Source organism: Ascaphus truei, chromosome 5, assembly GCF_040206685.1.
Source record: "Ascaphus truei isolate aAscTru1 chromosome 5, aAscTru1.hap1, whole genome shotgun sequence".
In the NCBI taxonomy this organism is placed as follows: Eukaryota; Metazoa; Chordata; class Amphibia; order Anura; family Ascaphidae; genus Ascaphus; species Ascaphus truei.
The window spans coordinates 28,054,080-28,074,728 of record NC_134487.1 but is presented as its reverse complement, the minus strand read 5'-3'; positions in this window follow the sequence as shown (position 1 = coordinate 28,074,728).

Here is a 20,649-nt window from a genome sequence, read left to right as displayed (position 1 = left end):
CTTTAGTGTTTCCTACTCTTGTGTATCCTCTCTTCTCTCTCTTTCTGTTGGACTCCCACAAGGCTCTGTCCTTGGCCCTCTGCTCTCTCTACACCTTTTCTCTTGGTGAACTAATACAATCATTTGGCTCTAGGTGTATGAAGGTAATCTCCCACAGTAGAACAGTTTCCTCCCCCCCCCCCAGAAAGATTACACACCAGGCAGGAGGTATATGAAACAGGAACCGGTTTATTCTCTGTGTACATAGCACAGTCAATACGGACGGTCTGCTCAAACTTCGGACAGTCTCAAACTTCGGATGGTCCCTGGACCGTCACTATGGGTCAAGGGCCCCCGCAGCACTCCTAGCTCTTCCCCAGCCCTCTAGCAGGACCAGGGGTATAGGTAATCACTCACTTCCTCAAAGGGAAGTAACCTGGGTCTGCCAGTGCACAGCAGCCTGGGTGTGATGCCTTGTCTCTCTCAACGGTAGAGACCAACTGACTATAATTTAGAATGCAACCCCCTTAAGCACAGCAGGGGGAGGGTACCAGGTCTCAGCCCATGATTGGATAGAACACAGACCTCATTCCACCTCCTCCCCTGTCACTCAAGTATACTGTCTAAGTGGGGAAAACCCATGATTGGTCCTAACACTACAACAAAAGACAGGGGTGCCCAATGCTACATCCAATTGACAAAACATATATGGTAATAAGTATAAAGTTAAATACTTAAATAATAATATTTTCGGTTATTTAGTTAGATCCTTTGGTCAAAGCATCATAAGCCTGTATACCACGCCAAGGTATAACCAAACTTTGCAGGTCCTAACACTACACTGTGAACCCTTCCTTTTACCTCTGTATGAGGGGAAAGAACCATAGTAAATTCTGTTCTTGCAGCAAAATGAAAGGATTCTTTTGTTGTATACATTTGCCACGCTCAGTAGCACTCTTTTTGACATAAATATATATTCATGATGTGGTGGGTGTAGGAGTTTGAGTTGCTGGGAATGTGTGTGTTGGTCCTAACACTGTCTGTTGTTACAGGACTGATATGTTAGGACAGGGTAGAATAGTAGCCACACCCAGCCATGGCTACACTTGTATGTGTTTGTGCATGTTTTTCTTCACTTGTATGTAACTGTTTATGTTTTTGTAATGTACATAACTCTGTACCCCATTCAAAAAATGCTGCAGAATATGTTGGCACTTATACAAATAAACAGTAATAATAATAATTAAACTGTCAACAAGGAAGTGGAAGTGGTCTGCTTTAAAGGAATCCAGAGGGAGCTGCTACAGGTATGAGCACTAATTTGCTGCTACAGTACATAATGGATATGCAAAGGTGGCTACAGTATAACAGAACAGGGACATACATGTTCATTGTGCCATCTGGTAGAGTGAGGGCTACACATAGTAAAAAATAATACATATTAATACCCAGGCACTCACCCGATGCTGCTCAAACTTCCAGCCACCGCTGGTGCCGACGCCCCCTAATGACGTCAACACGCCGCGATGACATCAGACTCCAAACGGAGTATGTTGCAGGAAGCCATGTGACCACTGGGTGGAACACAAACATTCCCCGTCCCCATGGTAACCCAGAGAAAGAGCAGGGAAGAGAGAACAATCCCCTAAATATCCCCAAATGGGACATAAACATATCTATGAACATAAACGGGTGACTGAATACCACTGTAGTGCATATATATACAGTTTCACACTACCAGTTACCACCATAAAGTGACTAAATGAAAAATAACTGAGATACTGAGTAATCCATATTTCATTTAGAAATCTTGACCAACATTGCTGCTATTAATTACTCATACACATTTCATTTATGACCCATTATGAACAGGAGTATATTTACAATCTGAATATTTTGTGCACATCTTAAGTTACTTCCGGTACATATAGATGATATCTGTATTGTATGGACAGGTACAGAAGAACAATTAATCTAATTTTTTGTCTATATCAACGCTCTACCCTCACCAGTACGTCTAACAAACTCTTGGAGCCCGAAACAACTGTCTTTCTTTACTGATAACACAAGAAAATGGTGAGTTACACAGTGACTTGTTTAGTAAAGCTACTGACAGGAATGCCATTCTTAGGGCAGACAGTCACCACCCCCCATCACTCATTAGTGCCTTTCCATTTTCACAAAAGGTTAGGGTCTCTAAAATAACAAGTAGACTAGATAAACGTATCGCTGCTATTAAGGATCTACACACACGGCTTATAGCCCGTGGATATCCTCCCTTATTCTAGATAAATCTCTAAGGAAATAAACCCCGACATTGCGAAAAAGACAAGTGACAGGGTTATATTTACAACCGAATATAACAACGCCAGTGGCTTTGTCAAAGCCACAATTAATAAACACTGGCACCTACTCCAAAATGATGGCACATTGTCAGAGACATGTAGTGCACCACCAATGATTGCATTCAAGAGAGGAAAGAACTTGGCAGACACACTCATACATATGTAACGGTGTTTCTGGCCCGGCCTGACCCACCCAATCTCACATTGGCCCCTGTGGTCTAACCGGACCCCATTACAGTGTGAATATGCCTGACGGTGCACCTGCTGGCTACAGGACTCCTGAGTCTCCCGCATGATGGTGTGTGGGGAGAACCCGTCTAGACAGGCAGCTGAGGTAGGGTGTTGAGTCTCACCTATTTCCAGTGCAGCGCCTCCACCTCAACAGGGTCCCTGCGTCCGCATGGGGATGATCCTGTTGAGGAACTCCTCCGTGGTGCTCCTCTCTGTACACTCATTCCACAGATGTACACGAGAGGATTTCTGAATGAACACATCTTTATTGAATGATGTGGGCTAGCTGCCCTCGCAGTTGAGACTTAGCCTCTCATGATTCTCCTCGCTGCTTCCCTTCAAAGGTGATTCTTTCCTTTAATAGGGATTCCCTATCCCCGCAGGGATCACTATCCTGTGCCAGGTCCCTGGACACAGTCTCCTCTGGAGTTACCGCAACTCCTCCTCTGTGCAGAACTCAGGTCTCATACCAAGACTCTCCAGCAACTCCTGCTGGGCTTGAACTAGAACTAAGGACTATACAGCAACTCTACAGCAACTGTACCCGCCTTGAACTCTGACAGAACTAACTCTTTGACACAGTGCTGTGCCTTATGTAACTTCTGAGGCTGACGCACCTCTGACATCACTAACCATGGAGTCAGAGCATGTGACCAGTCCCATCCATACACAGGGCACCCCACCAGGGTGTGAGGGAAAACCTCCATGATTACTGCTGGCATGCCCACACTTACCAGGCCTTGCTGCCAGCAGGAGAGATGACTGTAGGCATTTTACATGACCGCTACATTCTCCCCCTGGTGAATCCCATCGTCCTCGCTGGGACCTAAATTTGTATACCTCTTTCCAGGAAGCACTGTAACGGAAAACATAATTAACATCACACAAACTTCCTCATAATGCAGTACACATGAATACAGTCATCCGCCAAGCCCGCCCCGACCAGCAGCCACAGACCCACGTGATGCACAGTACCACCTAAAAATAGTGATAGGGGTCCGGTTTCTTTACTTCTCTACCCCCCATATCCAGAACTGTTACTGAGAAATGCCTGGGTAATCCCCTCTCTGGTCTATATGTTACTCTGTGTTTATAGATATTTCTCCCTATGGCCCATATGCGGATTAAATGTTCTATCCGTTCCTCGGCCTTCTTTCCTATCACGGAACTCCCTCTCCCCACTAGGTGCATTTCTATGGCCTCCCTAAGCCACCTATCCCGGTTGTCCTCTATCTCATCCATGAGAGGCTCAGGGACATACGGGTACTCCAACCCGTGGGAAGATTTATACCGAGCCATTATGGTTCTCTCGGCCCTACTAATTCTAGTCAGGTCAGCCTTACCTCCCCTCCCAGGCAGCACCCATGATAGGGGTTCGTCAGGGTCCACGGGGTCTGACAAAATACTGGGACCCATAGGCTCTATTTCCCTATTCTCAATCTGCAGCCATCGCTCCTGCAGCTCTCTGTCCCTCTGTTCTGGGGTAAACTCTCCCACAGCCCACCAGAAATCTACCACGTCCTCCCGCCGGATGAGAAACCGAGTACGGTCCATCCACGCGGAGTACCCTTCAAATAGCGGGGCCCACCACCGGGTCTCCTTAAATGGGTTAGGCCATGGTTCCCTGTCGTCGTCAAATGAAAATACCCCTGACGACCTCGTGGATCGCGATGGGAACCACCTCGAGGACCCCGGAGCCTTTACTGCCGGTTGGGGTGCTGTATCTGCCACCCTGTCCGTCTTCCCTCTCCCCCTGGTGAATTGTCCACGTACTCCAGGCTAGGCGGTGAACCCGGTGACCGTGTGATGGGGGTAGGGGTATTAACTATGGCGGGGGTTTGGGCATAGGGGCACGGAACGGGACCCCACGGGGTTACGACCCGCTCCTGGCTGTCCGTAGACTGGTCCAAGGATGATGTCTCACCCTCCTCAGTCCTGAGATCGTCTCTCCAATTTCTGGGCCTTGTAAGTGATCGGGGATCTTCCCCCGATCGCCGAAGCGTCGCTGCTTTTTCTTCATGGGTTCCGCCGTCGCCACCGGAAGTGAAGTCCTCCCCGGAACCGGAAGCGTCGCCATCTTGCGTGGGACCCCCATGCGGGATCTCTTCCTCTATGACGACATCCGGTTGCTCCGCCGTCGTTGCCGGAAGTGATGCCGTCCCTCCACGTGCGCTTTGGGCCTGGCGCGGCCCTTCCAGCGCTTCGCCGTCTGTTGTGACCAGGTAAGAGATAGGGCTTTTTGGCTTACCCGTCCGCAGGGGTGTACGCGTCTCTCTCCCGTCTCCGCCAGGTCCTGGGATGGCGGGACTCCGTCGGTCGGATCGCCGATCTGCGGGGGACATCCTGCCATTCACCCCACGGGGTGTCGTTCTCCCAGTCTGCCTTTTCAGCTCCGTTTTTACTACCGCCAGCTCACGGAGGTCCTCATCTGAGTAATCCCCTCGCCCGGACTTAGGGGTCTCCGGACGGGGTGACAGTCTCTTTTCCCCGAACGCGGGGGTTGGTTCAGCCGCCTCAATCGCCAGTGACCCAGCCGACTTGACCGGCTCCAGTCCCTTGTTTCCGGGACTCGCGCGGTTGCTCCATAGCGCGCCCGGGGACTCGGCGGAGCGCCTTGTCACGTCCACCGGGGGTTCAGCAGGCTGTATAGGAATGAATGTGGGCATAGGCCACAGGTACAAAGTCCCGCAATGAGGGCAACGTGCCGCTGTATTGACCGTGCCTCCGGGCAGCCCGCATTGTAGGCAGAGCCCGACCACCGTCTCGGTGCCAGCCACCCGTACCACCAGTAGCCCGCCGGGTACTGAGTAGGGCTGGGTGGAGACCATCGTGCCCACAGTGGAGGAGCAGGCCATTCTTTGTACAGGAGCCACTTCCTGTACAGGTCTCTCCTTCTCAGTGGTTCCTCGCAACTGACTGATGGAAGTTGCTGGATCTGCCACTCCCTGCTTCGGCTCCTCCCTTTTCTGACAGAGCTGAAACCCGCCCCCAGGGGTTGCAATAATGGGCGGGTCCCACAGGGGAATATCATGCCCCTTAATTAAGGCCGCACCTCTCTCAGTCCTGGTGGGCGCGGTTAGCGTTTTCGCGCCACTTTCCCCACAAGGGTGGGGGTCTTTTCCCGCGGCTAGTTCCCGCCTTCTCCTGGCAGCCGCCCTCTGTGCAAGATAACCATCCTTTTTGCACGGCTCTTCCACGGCCGGAACTACTTTTTGTAGTGGCGCCGTCTGGATATCAGTCCCTGGGCCCAGTGGGTGCATTCCCACAGGCCATAGTTGAAAGTCACTCCCCCTGGTAGAAATCAGGGGAGGGTCCCATAAACTAAGCGGTTGACTCAGCACAGGGGCTGAGTTAGTCACTGTCCATCCCGGCGCAGCCATAGCTTTCGCGCCATGCCCCCCATCAGGGTGGGGCTCTGCTGTTCGCGCCATTCCCGGCCAGCTCTTTGCAAGTCCTGCATCAGCCATTTTTTCTATGACTGTCCCATGCGGTTTCCCTAGCAAGCGGGAACCGCCATTTTGATTGACTTTTATGCCCAAAAAGTCCATTTGGTTGCTCTCCTCGCGGGGTTCTCCCCCAATTATTACAATTTCCTCACACTCTTCAAGGGTGGCCCCTCGCTGTCCCAGACAGGATAAAAATGGGGCAGCCACGGCCTTCGCTCCGCTCCAGAGCAGATTGGTCAATGATAACTCGGCGACAGTCTGCTCTTCAGTGGGTTGCACGCCACGGGTGCCCTCCCCACCAGCCTCTGGTCGCCATTTTATGTTCTCCGCACCACGCGGATCCTCCATCCTCTCGTAGCAGTTGTCGTACATGGGGCTCCGCTCTGCGGGGCAGCCTCCACATCAGTACAATAAAGATGTTCAGATGCACCACCACATGTGTACCCGAACTAGGCTTGACTCAATGTGCACTACCTCAGGCTAGGCTCACTCTCTCAGTGTCTGCTGTGACTCCTTCCTCCCAGTCTGTGCTCCCTACGGTGAGTGTCTGGAATGGGCTAGGTACTCTGGCTTCTGCTGCCATGCAGTACTTGGGGCGTCTACCTGTCTTGGTCAGCTTAGCGCAGACCCTCTCCAGGACTCCTGACCAAGTTAACAGGCTATCCCTTCTGGCATCCTACCAACTAGCACTGCCTCAAGGTGACTCGGTCAGCTATAGCCCGGCTCCAAACCCCTCACTCCTTTCAGGCCCCTAGGTTGTCCCTGCGAACTGACAATATCCCGTCAGCCCCCTGACCACCCCTAGGTCCGTCCCTACGCAGCACAAAGTGGCAGCAGACTCTCTCCCTGTTTCCAAGTGACCTAGCTAAAGCCTGTCCTGTTGACAGGTCTGATCTCAGCAGCTCGCCTCCAAATGTAACGGTGTTTCTGGCCCGGCCTGACCCACCCAATCTCACATTGGCCCCTGTGGTCTAACCGGACCCCATTACAGTGTGAATATGCCTGACGGTGCCCCTGCTGGCTACAGGACTCCTGAGTCTCCCGCATGATGGTGTGTGGGGAGAACCCGTCTAGACAGGCAGCTGAGGTAGGGTGTTGAGTCTCACCTATTTCCAGTGCAGCGCCTCCACCTCAACAGGGTCCCTGCGTCCGCATGGGGATGATCCTGTTGAGGAACTCCTCCGTGGTGCTCCTCTCTGTACACTCATTCCACAGATGTACATGAGAGGATTTCTGAATGAACACATCTTTATTGAATGATGTGGGCTAGCTGCCCCTCGCAGTTGAGACTTAGCCTCTCATGATTCTCCTCGCTGCTTCCCTTCAAAGGTGATTCTTTCCTTTAATAGGGATTCCCTATCCCCGCAGGGATCACTATCCTGTGCCAGGTCCCTGGACACAGTCTCCTCTGGAGTTACCGCAACTCCTCCTCTGTGCAGAACTCAGGTCTCATACCAAGACTCTCCAGCAACTCCTGCTGGGCTTGAACTAGAACTAAGGACTATACAGCAACTCTACAGCAACTGTACTCGCCTTGAACTCTGACAGAACTAACTCTTTGACACAGTGCTGTGCCTTATGTAACTTCTGAGGCTGACACACCTCTGACATCACTAACCATGGAGTCAGAGCATGTGACCAGTCCCATCCATACACAGGGCACCCCACCAGGGTGTGAGGGAAAACCTCCATGATTACTGCTGGCATGCCCACACTTACCAGGCCTTGCTGCCAGCAGGAGAGATGACTGTAGGCATTTTACATGACCGCTACACATACAATGTTTAATGTTCAATATTTTATGAACATTGGGAGACCCGGTAATTTTTGGTATTTGAATTGTTCAGTGTGTAACAGCCTGATCACTGCGACACTTTCTCTCACCCCCATAGTGCTCAAAACATTCAAATTAAGAATTGTTACACCTGAAGATCAACGCATGTTGTCTATATAATAAAATGCCCCTGTGGGTTACTGTATGTAGGCAGGACTACAAGAATGCTTAAAGTACATTTTATAGAACATAGGAGCGTAATTCGAAAAGGTACGGATGTGACGGTACTTGTGCAACATTGTGTGGAACCTTGAAATACTGTCTCTTTACTGAGAATCATGGGGAGTCAGTTCCACCGAGGCAGGGCTTACCAGATAGGAAAACTTTTCTCTTAAGCTTACCGGATTTACTCATTAAACACCAGTAATGGAGGTGGCTTGAATGAGCAGCAGAATCTAAAATGCTTTCTTGACAGGAGATGATTAAGTCTCCCTCCAGGTTGGTTGCTCATCTCCGGGGATCTCTTGCAAGCGTCTTTCCTATAATATCCACCTTATATTGTCTGGTCGTCTATTGATCCAATTTTTGCACATTCTGCTTTCATCCATAAATTCTCTCAACACATGAAATGTGTATGAGTTATTAATAGCAGCAATGTTGATCATGATTTCTAAATGAAATATGCATTACTCAGTATCTAAGTTATTTTTTATTTAGTGCACTTTATGGTGGTAACAGGTAGTGGTCAACTGTGTATACAGTATATATATGCACCACAGTAGTATTCAGTCACTTGTTTATGGTCATAGATATGATTATGTCACATTTGGGGATGTTTAGGGGATTGCCCTCTCCTCCCTGCTCTTTCTCTGGGTTATCATGATGACGGGGAATGCTTGCGTTCCACCCAGTAGTCACATGGCTTCCTGCAGCATACTCCATTTGGTGTCTGATGTCATTGCGACGCGTCGACGTCATCACGTCATCAGGGGGCGTTGGCGCTAGCAGAGGCTGGAAGTTTGAGCAGCATGGGGTGAGTGCCTGGATATAAATATGTATTATGTTTTACTATGTGTAGCCTTCGCCTTGACACTGCCGAAACGTTGGTCCTTAACTGGCACATTAAATCCCTTTGCTTAAGCCCATGTGCCTGTGTCTCTCTCTGTTCACCTATGCATCTATTGGGCCCCTTTGGCTCCTTTTGAAAAAGAGCACCGACAGCTAAGTACCCTCATTTTGCCTCATTCATGAGTGCCTGCATTTCCTTTTTGTATCGATCTGGCAGTGTGCCAGACACAAAGGGAATTGAAATACTTTATTTTTCAATAAATAAATAAAACTCTACAAACTACAGGAAGTGATTCTGCTATATTTTCAGAGCGCACAAAGTGTTATTGGGTTGACAAGTCTAAGCCTTATGAGGAATGGGGTCTGGTGTCAAACACAACAGTGTCAGAAGTTGAACCCACACAGCCTCTGTTATTCAGAACAACAGCTCAAGCGGTGTGAGCAAATCTAGATGATGGTTTGCACCACTGTCACAGTGCTCATACCTGTACATGGATAGAGAACCATATCTAATAAGCAGTTTTCTGCCATGAGACACTTTCTGGCGCGGGAAGACACCTTACAGTCCATGTATTTGAATAGGTTGTAATCTATGGCAGCACCTAATGTGCTTTATGGCAGAACACTGCTCAGTAAATATGGCCCACTGTCTTCATCCTTCATTAGATTAGAAGTACTATCTCAAGAAACCAGCCCACTTTGTTATATTACATTCTCTCAGCATCTGCTGTATTTGCTGTGCGCAATGCATAATCTGGACTGGATGTCCTTCCATAAATATGGGTTCAGTTATTATTTATTCCATCAACTTATTTGAACACTTTCTTGCTTTTCACATGACCATAAGTAATGTCAAACTTGGTAAATTACTGCATGAATAAAAATCTACACTCTATGCACCGCACCAAACAATTCCAAATGATAATACAGTATGAAATCATGTTACAACCTATTTTTTTCTCAGCATAGTAGAAATCTGTCAAAAATCTAAACTAGGTAATTTAAATGTATGTTATTGCATTAAAAATATTTTCTGCTCAACCACAATTTGCTCAACAAATAATTAGGATACATTATAATACCAACTGACTTCAATTATTGCACAACATTACCATGTGTTTCAATTAAAACATTTTGTAGTACAAGACACCTTTGTAAAAGTTAATTCTGTCTCATAATACTTAGTCGACGGATGAAAGAGGATAATGAGGACAGATGATACCAGATAAGTAAGAAGCTGATTCTGTAAACTAATAAACTTAGGACATTATTGTTTACTAAAAATGATGAAGAATAGTTGTGAATCAAGGAAGCCCACCTGCACCATTTGGGGACTGAAGAACATCCAACCCCCTCCCACCCAATACACACACACACACACACACACACATCCTATCATAATGGCCTAAGAGGTAGTGTAGGCTGAATCTTTCTTTCTTTTTTTAGCAGGGGTGAGGGGAGGATGATTTTGGGTCAAGTGTCAAATTAGAGGAAGACCATAGATTAGGCTTTCTTAGATGGTAGCCAAATTAATAATTAGTGCACAAAAAGCGCTAGTATCTACTAATATTAAAGACGCACTAAATAGTGAATTAATAATGTGCATGAAAATCAAATATAAATCAAACACATAAACAGAATAACTAAAATAAATTAAAGTCCCATGTGATGGTCCTGTGATGTTGTCCAATAGCAGCCTAAAAAGTCTCACTGGGTGTCTAAAGTCCAGTATATATAAGCATACAAAAACAGACCTCTCTGGCGCTGAGGTTCAAAAAACGATGGGGCTTTGATGAACAAAGCTTGGCTCTTGCAATGATGTACAGTACAGAAAAAGGAGACAAAAAGCATATACACTACAATTGTGCATTACCCAAAGCAAAGAACTGATAAGCTAGGTAAATATGGCAAAGGATAACATTTTATTACAATCGTATGACAATAAAAATAATTGATAAAATACACTTGTATGCACACATGGCGTGCTCACAATATGGCAATAAAAATGGTGCTTACCTTGGTCACTTCCTTCATACCCTCCTCCGCCGTGGGTAAAAATTGATAACCTACTCACAGCAAGTGGCTAGGTCTCAAGCCTTAATGTGGACAATTTCACAAGCAAAGGGATTTTTTCCCGTCTGTGGATACTGCTCTCCGTCAGTTGGTAAGCTTTGTGGCGCCAAACTCCTCCAAATCAGCCACCGCTCCGCCGCTCCGCCACTCCGCCGCTCCGCCGCTCCGCCGCTCCACCGCTCCCGATGAAGTCACTCACTGAGCTCAATCCAGGATTGTGGCACAGCAAGGACACCGTAGTGGAGGTCTGTTTTTGTTTCTTAGTTGGTAGAGCAATCTTTGTGGTTTCTGTTTGGGATTTTGTTTTTGAAGTGAAACTTCTGTGTTGGAACCTACCAAATGAAAAATTCCCTTGGAGTAAATTACCTTGTTGGAGATGGAAGTGCAGACCCGGAATTGACGTCACTGCTGGCAGAAGAGGCCCCTATCGCAGCTGGCACAGATTCGGAGGCCTCCCATGCTCGGTGCCCATGTGCAGGAGCCGTTGCCGATGGCTCGCTGCACCTGCGCAGTAGACACTGGCCGGGCGCACCTATGCAGTAGGCGCCATTTGGCATGCCTGCGCAGTAGGCGCTGGCCGGGTGCCCCGGCGCAGTAGTCGCTGGGCGCGACACAGACAGACACAGAGTGGCGCACCCACACACATTCACAGACACACAGAGACGCCTGCGCAGTAGCCGCCGGCACACACAGATAGAGACACACACACAGAGACACACACACAGAGATACACACGCACACACGCACACACAAACAGAGACACACATGAGGAATTCACAGTCACTATACCTATAGAAGTACAAATAGGTAAAACAGGGTGTGTGTGCCGTGCACATATGTTCTAAGTCAAACATCTTTGTGTTTTGGCACTGAAATTGTGTTTTGATGTTTAATTAAAAATATCACCATCTCAAATAAAATTTCTGCGACAAAATAGCGACAAAACACAAATAGTTTTACATAAAATGGGCATGCTCGGCACGCACACACTTTTTTTGTGTGTTTCAAATGTTGGTTCTTGGGGTCACATTTTTATTATTGGATCAATAAGGCCTGAAAACACGTTATAATTCTTCCAGCAGGTTTAGGACCAGTGGTGAGATTCAGCCGGTTACAATGGTTCGTACGAACCTGTTACCAAAATGTCACAAGTTCGCCGAACTTGTGTTTAATTCTCTTACCTGTGGCAGCGGGTGGCGGGTGGCGGGTGGGCAGTGTCTACCAGCATCTTTTCCCTGCATATCTCCTCATAATGGCCATATGGCGTCAAATGGCGCCGCGTTACCATGCCAATCAGATTGCCACATGATGCCGTTGCTATTGCAACGAGATGATACGTGATGTTACAAAATTATGCCGCGTCGCGTTGTCATGGTAATGCGACGCCATGTGACGTTGTGCAGCCATTTTGAGAAGATGCAGGGTGTGTGTGTGTGTGTGTGTGTACAGGTATATCTGATACTAGCTTGGTTGGGGGTGGAAGTGCCTGATAGTGTTGGCACTATTAACCTCTTACTAGGCTGGTTCTACATATATAAAGGCAACCATTGTGCACGTATTGATTAGTACTGTGGCAATAAAGGGGTTTAGATAAATATATAAGTGTCTCCTTGCTTCCCAAATCTCCAGAAATATATATTAGTGCAGTATGTTCCTGGCATTTTCTTATTGAGCTGCTAGGCAAAAGGGAAACTACTACAGGCAGTCCTCGTTATACAATGCTTCACTTTACAACGAATGGCTTATCCAACGCTATGCAATGCATACCTATGTTCATTTTTACAACGCCAAGATGGCTTATCCAACGCTCTTACGACTCTTTGCAACTTTGTGTATGTGTGTATATATATATACAAATTCACATAAACAACGTTGCAAAGCGTCGTAAGAGCGTATATATATAATATTATACTATATAATATTATACTATATAATATATTATTTATTATGTTATATTATATATATAATACAGTATATACACTATATAATTTATGTATGTGCTGCATATCTTATTGCCTGCATAAAATATTTTGTGTATTTTAGCATTAAAAATGCCTTCAGGAACGGAACCTTTCATTTAAACAGTGTTCCTATGGGTAAACGTGTTTTGCTTTACAACGTTTCGCTTTACAACGCCATTTTGAGTAACGCATTGTGTCGGATAACCGAGGACTGCCTGTACTGCAAAAATATATCAATGCGACGGTGACGTCAGGCTGCGGTCGCTGGAAAAATCAAATTGAAATGACTTTCTGTGATCGCGACCAAGCCGTCGCTCCGTCACGCTTACTATAAGCGCATGCGACAGCGGCAATGCATTTGTTTTGATGCAATGTTGCGTCACCGGCACTATAAGCGCAGCCTTATAAGCTAGAGATATTTATATAGATGGATATGTTATAAATACATCTACAGTATATTTCTGTTTCTGGATAAGGCTAAACATTATCAATAACAACATCATACTACCACAGATACTCCTGTGATCCAGATTCTACTGAAATTGCAAAACTTTCCTAGTTTGCATTGTGCCAACAGCCCACAGATGTACATTCACCACTGCAAAGGTGTATAAGTCTATTAAAAAGTGTAAATTCACTCAGTCAAACTCACTGCATTTCTGGCCAATGCTATGCAACATAAGCATTGTAATTACCTTTAATTGTGTATTGTTACTCATTTACACAAAAGCATGTGAAATGTCTGCAATTTGCTGGAATATTTATTCATATCTGACATTGATATAATTATAGAATATTTGCTGTTTTCCTTAATCTTGTAGTAACTTAGATAAATTGGTTTTAGTGGTACTTGCTGCATGAAAAATGATATTTAAGATTAGATATGCTATTAAAGCATAAACATAAATCATTCTATTTGTTTGCCAGCATACAGATGGGCTCCAAAAATTACTTTTTGCCTACAACAAATTAATGTGCATTTTTAAATGGCTAATACCTTACTTTAATAAGAAATATATCAATAGAGTATTCATATTTTTGGTGATTTTTAACTGTGTTTAGCAATCTGCTAGATTTTGTCCACTTACAATAAATCTTTCCAATAAAAAAAGAGAACAAATATTTATGAGTAACAGAATTACATTATCATAATGTTTATGAGGTCACTGACTTTTGTTTAAGAAAATTGAATTATAATATAGCTAGGCATACATTAATGGACATCTACAGTTATAAAACAAATGAACTGGTGTAAATTGTTGTGCAGAGAAAATAATAACACCTATCTGATTATTTCCCACTTTTTTTCAGGCAGTGGTAAAAAACAAAACATAAAGATATGATTCAATCCCTGAAAATGGGAATTAAGCTGATTTGCTACTTGGTAAATGGGACATAAATTGAAAACTCACTAAAATAAATTTCCTTCCACTTAAAACTTAAATTACTTGAAAAATCAAAATAATCTTAAAGTTGCCTATATACATTATAATGACTAACTCATGTCAAACGACCAACAAGACACGAATATCAATAATCGCTGCTCAACCTCCAAAATGAGATTGGCACATCCATATTCTTATACTCGAATGGCTTTGGTATAGACTGGGTATCTTGAAGCATCTACAGTATGAGTGCCTCAAAATATAAATATTTCATGTAAATTTGTGCCATGAATCTCTGTCTCTACTGAAAGTCTCGTTTCATAAGCGGCCTTCCTAGGCTCAAAGAAGACATTTACCAAAACAGTGCAATGTTACTACCAATAATGTGTGCTTAACATGAACCTTCTATACTACTGAATGTGCTGTAAAGTAATCTGCTAGGGCCAGAAACATTGGATTCATTTCACCACTAGCTGAAAGCTCTATGCCTCTGCAGGGAATAAGCAGAGAAACTGGACTGTCATTCAACTATTACTAACCTCTTATTCTAGTTAAATTCTTCACGGTTGTTCCTACAGTATACCCATGTCTTGCTTGTTAAATTAATTCATGGCACAGATTCCCAACTCATGTCACCTTTAACTTTATCAATAGTTCCAATGACTCCTTTTTATTTAGCAAACATCACACATTTCAACTTGCAAACAACTACCCAAATTTCTACTCAGACTATTACTCTCTTTAGCAGGTGATATTGGACCTAACACAGGTCCTCCCATTTCAGCTCTGTCCCATACCCCTGAGAATTCCACCTTTAAATTCCAAAAAGGGCTATCTGTCGCCCATATAAATATCCGGAGCCTGCTGCCAAACTGGACAAACTAAGAGCATGGTGACTTATGCATAAAGCCAAAGCCATCGTTCTTACAGAAATATGGCTAACCCCTAAAACCCTGATGCAAATATCTCCATTCAGGGATACTCCATTTCTAGGAGAGACAGGTCAAAGAGAGGAGGAGGGGTGTTATTTTATATTGCAGACACATTACAATTTACACTGTTAAATTGCATCCCAAGCCCATCCTCTTTTGAAATTCTAGTTGGCAAAATCTGCCTCCCCTTTTCTAAGCCCATCTTGCTTGCTGGCATCTACCGCCCCCCTAAAGCCCCTCTACAATCCCTGACTGATATCACACAGTTTCTTGGCTCCATTTCCTCTCTGAATGAGAAGAGTGAGCTGCTAGTTCTTGGGGATTTCAACTTCAATTGGCTTGACCCTAAAAACAACAAAATCAGATACAACTCAAGTCACTTAACCTATCGCAACTCATTTCCCAACCCACACGGATAAACCTGAAATCGCATAACCATTCCTTGCTAGACTGGATTCTCTCCTCAAACCCAGCAGAATCCAATCCTCTGGCATCCTTCCTGATATTTTCAGTGACCACGCAATAGTATACTGTGTAAGGAAAATTAAACCGCCCCATTCAAGCCCTAAAGTTCTCCTCACTAGAACATTTAGAAACTTTAATCCACAACAGTTTCTGGATGACCTTACCATCTGCCCATGGCACAGAATCGATTTAATTCCCGACCCTGATTCTGCGCTCGACTATTTCCAATCCGAGTTCTTAAAACTCTGCGATACCCATGCTCCACTACACAAAATAAGAATATGGGGGGCCCACCTTCCATGGGTTACAACTGACCTTATAGCACTCTACCACTTCAGGGAAACCATGCGGAAAAGCTACAAAATAACTGGCACTACCAAGGATCTCAATCACTACAGATGTTTGCAGAACATGTGCACAAGGCAAACAAGGCAAGCAAAAGCACAATATTACTCTGACAATCTCCACCACAATACATCAAACCCAGCTAACTTCTGGAAGGTTATCAACAATATTTTCCAACCTTCTAACCATCAACAACCATGTAATATCACTAAGGGGGATATTACTCTGACAAACCCCACTGACATTGCAAATGAATTCAATGATTACTTTGTGGGGTGTGCCACTAACTTATTAGCAAAACGCAGCCCAAACCACAAACCTGAATCTCATCCTGGGAGTACCCACATAGCCCCACCCCCTCCCAACACTGCCCACAACTTTCAATTTGGCCCAGTATCCGAAGAGGAGATTACACAAGCGCTCTTCAAATTTAAACTAAGCAGCCAATGTGGACCTGACTTACTACAATCTAGGTTCCTACGACTTGGTGCCCCAGCCATTGCCAAACCAATTGCTTCCATAGTCAACTCTATCCTGTCTGCAGGCCGTATCCCTAAGACTGGAAAACTGCCAGAGTTGTCCCAATCTTCAAAAGTGGGGACAAAAACACTGTCTCAATTCTATCCAAAGTCATAGAACAACTCACTGGTGCAGTATTCCTAGATTTTGCAAAGGCTTTTGATACTGTTGATCATGCTATCCTGTTTAACAAACTCCAAAGCTCTGGAATAGGGAAGCATGCTTTAAACTGGTTTCAGTCCTACCTATCAGGAAGATCCCAACATGTGTCCATCTAACTCCAACCCCCTGGATATCACCTATGGTGTCCCGCAAGGCTCTGTTCTGGGGCTCCTACTCTTCTCAGTGTTCATCAATGATCTTCCCACAGCTTGTAAGGAAGCCTCAATACACATGTATGCACATGACACAATCCTATATGCACACAGCCATAGCCTCTCTGACCTTCAACACATACTTCAGTCTGACTTTTTGAGACTCGAAAACTGGATTTCCCACAACAAACTGTTTTTAAACACTGACAAGACTCTAACAATGGTATTTGGGACCAAGACTACATTTTTAAAGTTTCCAGCGACTGAGCTCCAGATTAGAACCAACACTAACACCACCCTAACCCCTGTCACTAGTTTTAAATACCTGGGCATATGGTTTGACTCACACTAAACATTCGGGATGCACATTGATACCCTGACAACCAAGACCTTTGCCAATCTAGGGGTAATTGACAGGAACAAATCCTCCCTAAGTCTCTTGGTCAGAAAGCGTGTCGCACAGCAGATGCTAATGCCAATTATTGACTATGGAGACATAGTATATGATTCGGCACCTCAAACCCACCTTAGCAAAATTGACACCCTGTACAATTCAATTTGTCATTTTGTTCTCCAATGCAACTACAACACACATCACTGCGAAATGCTCAAAGAACTAGATTGATCATCACTCGATGATTTATTTATTTATTTATTAATTTATGTAACTGTATTTGTAACCATGTATTATTTGTCTTAACTCTGTGCCCAGGACATACTTGAAAACGAAAGGTAACTCTCAATGTATTACTTCCTGGTAAAATATTTTATAAATAAATACTGTACAGATGCAGCGGCCATTATTTTAAGGCATCACTGCGCCATTTTCGTGTGCGCTGCCGTACTCCACGCGGCATGAATGCGGCCAATCGCCCCACGCTCTCGCATTTATCGCGGTTGCTTTGTTTGAATTTTATGGATTGTGTGCAGTTACATGCAATGAAATTAATGAATTGTAATGTGTACAGTACTGTGCTACAGTGTCAATTTCAGGTGCAGAACACTAAAATGCCATTTTATGCACTCGCCTGCACTTGCATCTTAAAGCGGTACGGTTGGAAGTAATCCCACGCCATCACATGGGTATTCCGAGGTATAAACTGCTTGATTTCGTAAAATTATGGCCGCTACATCTGTATGTGGTTTTGATTCTTTCTCCTGTTTTTTTAATTACCTTATATCCAAACAAGTCAGTTTATTTCAGTTTTGACTTCTATCTGTAATGGTTTTACATTCGGTTAACAGTTATCGGTGTGGACTCCTGAATCCGCGGATTGGATTCTTAAAATCCATCTTTTCATAAAATCCATCCACGGATGGATTGTCGGTGTAAAATAATAACGCCACAAACAGCAAATCATCATTTTTTAGACGGAATCAGCGGACCAAAGCTTTCTTTCTTTTAATTCTTCTTGACTACTGCTTTTTATAGTTTTGACCACCTTCTCCTTTCTTTTAAAACTGGGGCAACAGAATATATTGGGCCATATTTACTATAAATAAAACGCTACTACAAAGACTCCTTCCCGGACTTAAAGACATCTTACTGCTGGAAAGGGTCCATGTCATGATAGAAGGTGTATTGTAGAGTATCACTGTCAAAGACTTTATATCTACAGTACCTTGTCCCCATACTCAACACCACTCACATCTAAACTGTCTATTTCATCTTTTTTTCCTAATAATTACTTCTAAACATTTTTTAGTTAGAAAATTAATATAGTCACTGTATCAGGGACTTTTCCCTATTAAAGAAACTTGCCTCTAATCCAGCAGTCTGCTGGTTAATTGCATACCAGCAATTAACCAACTCCACCAGGCTGATTAGAGCTTTCTCAGAAATAGCCTGTTCTGAGACAGGAAGGAGGATTCCTTAGTCTCATAATTGGGGGCTGAACCAAGGAAGAACCGATATCTTGAGCTGCAGAGAGACTGCAGGCTGACAGCAAGACAAAGTGGACCAGACCTGTATACCTGGACAGACATTGCCTTAGCACACAAAAATTCTGACCCAGGAGAGAAGAGCGGCATTCCCCTACAGCGAGATAAGACTTTCTTATGGGACTGTTATATATTTGAATATATGTATATATATTTGGGCTGGTAAATAGCTTAGCTAACCACCCAATTAGAGAGGGCTGGACTACATGTGTAGATATCCTCCAAAGCGGAGTAGGTTTTTCTATGGCTTATTTTGAATGTTTTTTTTGTGTTAAAGGGGCAGGCACAATAAAGTCTAATTTTAGTTTCACTTTAAACAGTCTCTATTGCGTACCTCTGCACATGTCTCTTACAGTCACCAATTATTTAAAACATGGATTACTCTATGTAATTATTCTTAGTCTTACAAATTCTGATATTAATCCTAATTGCACTCATTTGCTTCCAGTAGGGCAGGAAAAGCAATGTGGCAGAGGCCTCTCCGGTAGCAAAAGGGACAATCATTGTTTTATGTAATGTCTCGAACAATAAGACAAAAGAGAATGGAGAATTAACATTGTCGTCCAGATACAGGGGCCACAAGAAAAAACATTGAACAACTTAATTATTAATTACTACTACTTTATGTACAGCAATAGTGTAATGCAACTGTAATCAAAAGTATTGATTTAAGATCAGATTTTTTTTAAGCATGTAATCACGGAAACGCTAACTCCGAACATTAAATGCTTTTTCAGCATCACAGTGACAGCAGTAACTGGATTATTTCAAATGTTATCAAGTATAGTAAATCCAATACTAATCCCATGTTATGCTTCCTTATTCGTCCATGCACAAAACACCATATTTTCTAAGCAGTGCTATTCTGCTGTACATCACCTTACAGCCCATGCATGTGTCCTTTGAAATACTCTAGCTCCGCTTAGTAATTAATGGTCCACAATGTATAATACGTATAGGGGTATATTGTACTTAGCAGTAAAGAATCCCTCCTTGGTGCCAAACAACTCCTCTGGAAGTGTGATAAATAGGACAAACCCTGATTAAAATTGTCCTTTATGCTAGAATAGTTTCTTTAAAGTGATGTACAGTATAGTGTATAGTGTAATGAGATATGATATATATATATATATATATATATATATATATATATATATATATATATATATATATATATATATTGTAGGTTGAATTTCCACTACATATGTTCAACAAGATCATTGCAAATGAGACTGAAACATTGGAAGTTAATTTAAGGGTTTTAGTTTTGTTTTAACTTCTTCTGTAAGTACATTTAAGATGTGGAAGACATGGAAATAGCTTAACATTCGGTAAAATGTAATCATCAAAATTTGGAATATCAAGAATGCTTTATCTACAGTATATTTTTTATTGACTTCACTTTATGGGGGAATGACATAACATAAAGATTCACGGGTTTTAAAGAAAAATTCTATGATACCAACTGTATAACAAAACATTAATCTAATTGATTTGGGTGGTAACATAGCTGCCTGTATAATCTAAGTAATCACATCATAATTTGACATATACTCTAAATTAAAAACGGTTCATTATTTTACTGAAGTTTCAAATTTTAAGCAGCAGAAATGATGTAGACGAAATGAGTGTTGCACGCCAATAAAGAAAAGTGCAATGAGTTGTCCACAACCAAATAAAGAAAAATAAATAAATACAGTATGTAATGGGTGTGATAAACACGGTTTACTCTCCTCTGTTAAAATTATAAACAAAAGAGAGAGTGAGTTCATGCACACCAATAAATACATATAAAAAGCAAGTTTACTACATCCACAAATTGTTCACAGATTGAATGCAGGTTGTAAACATTAAAGGCATCCATAGTCCAA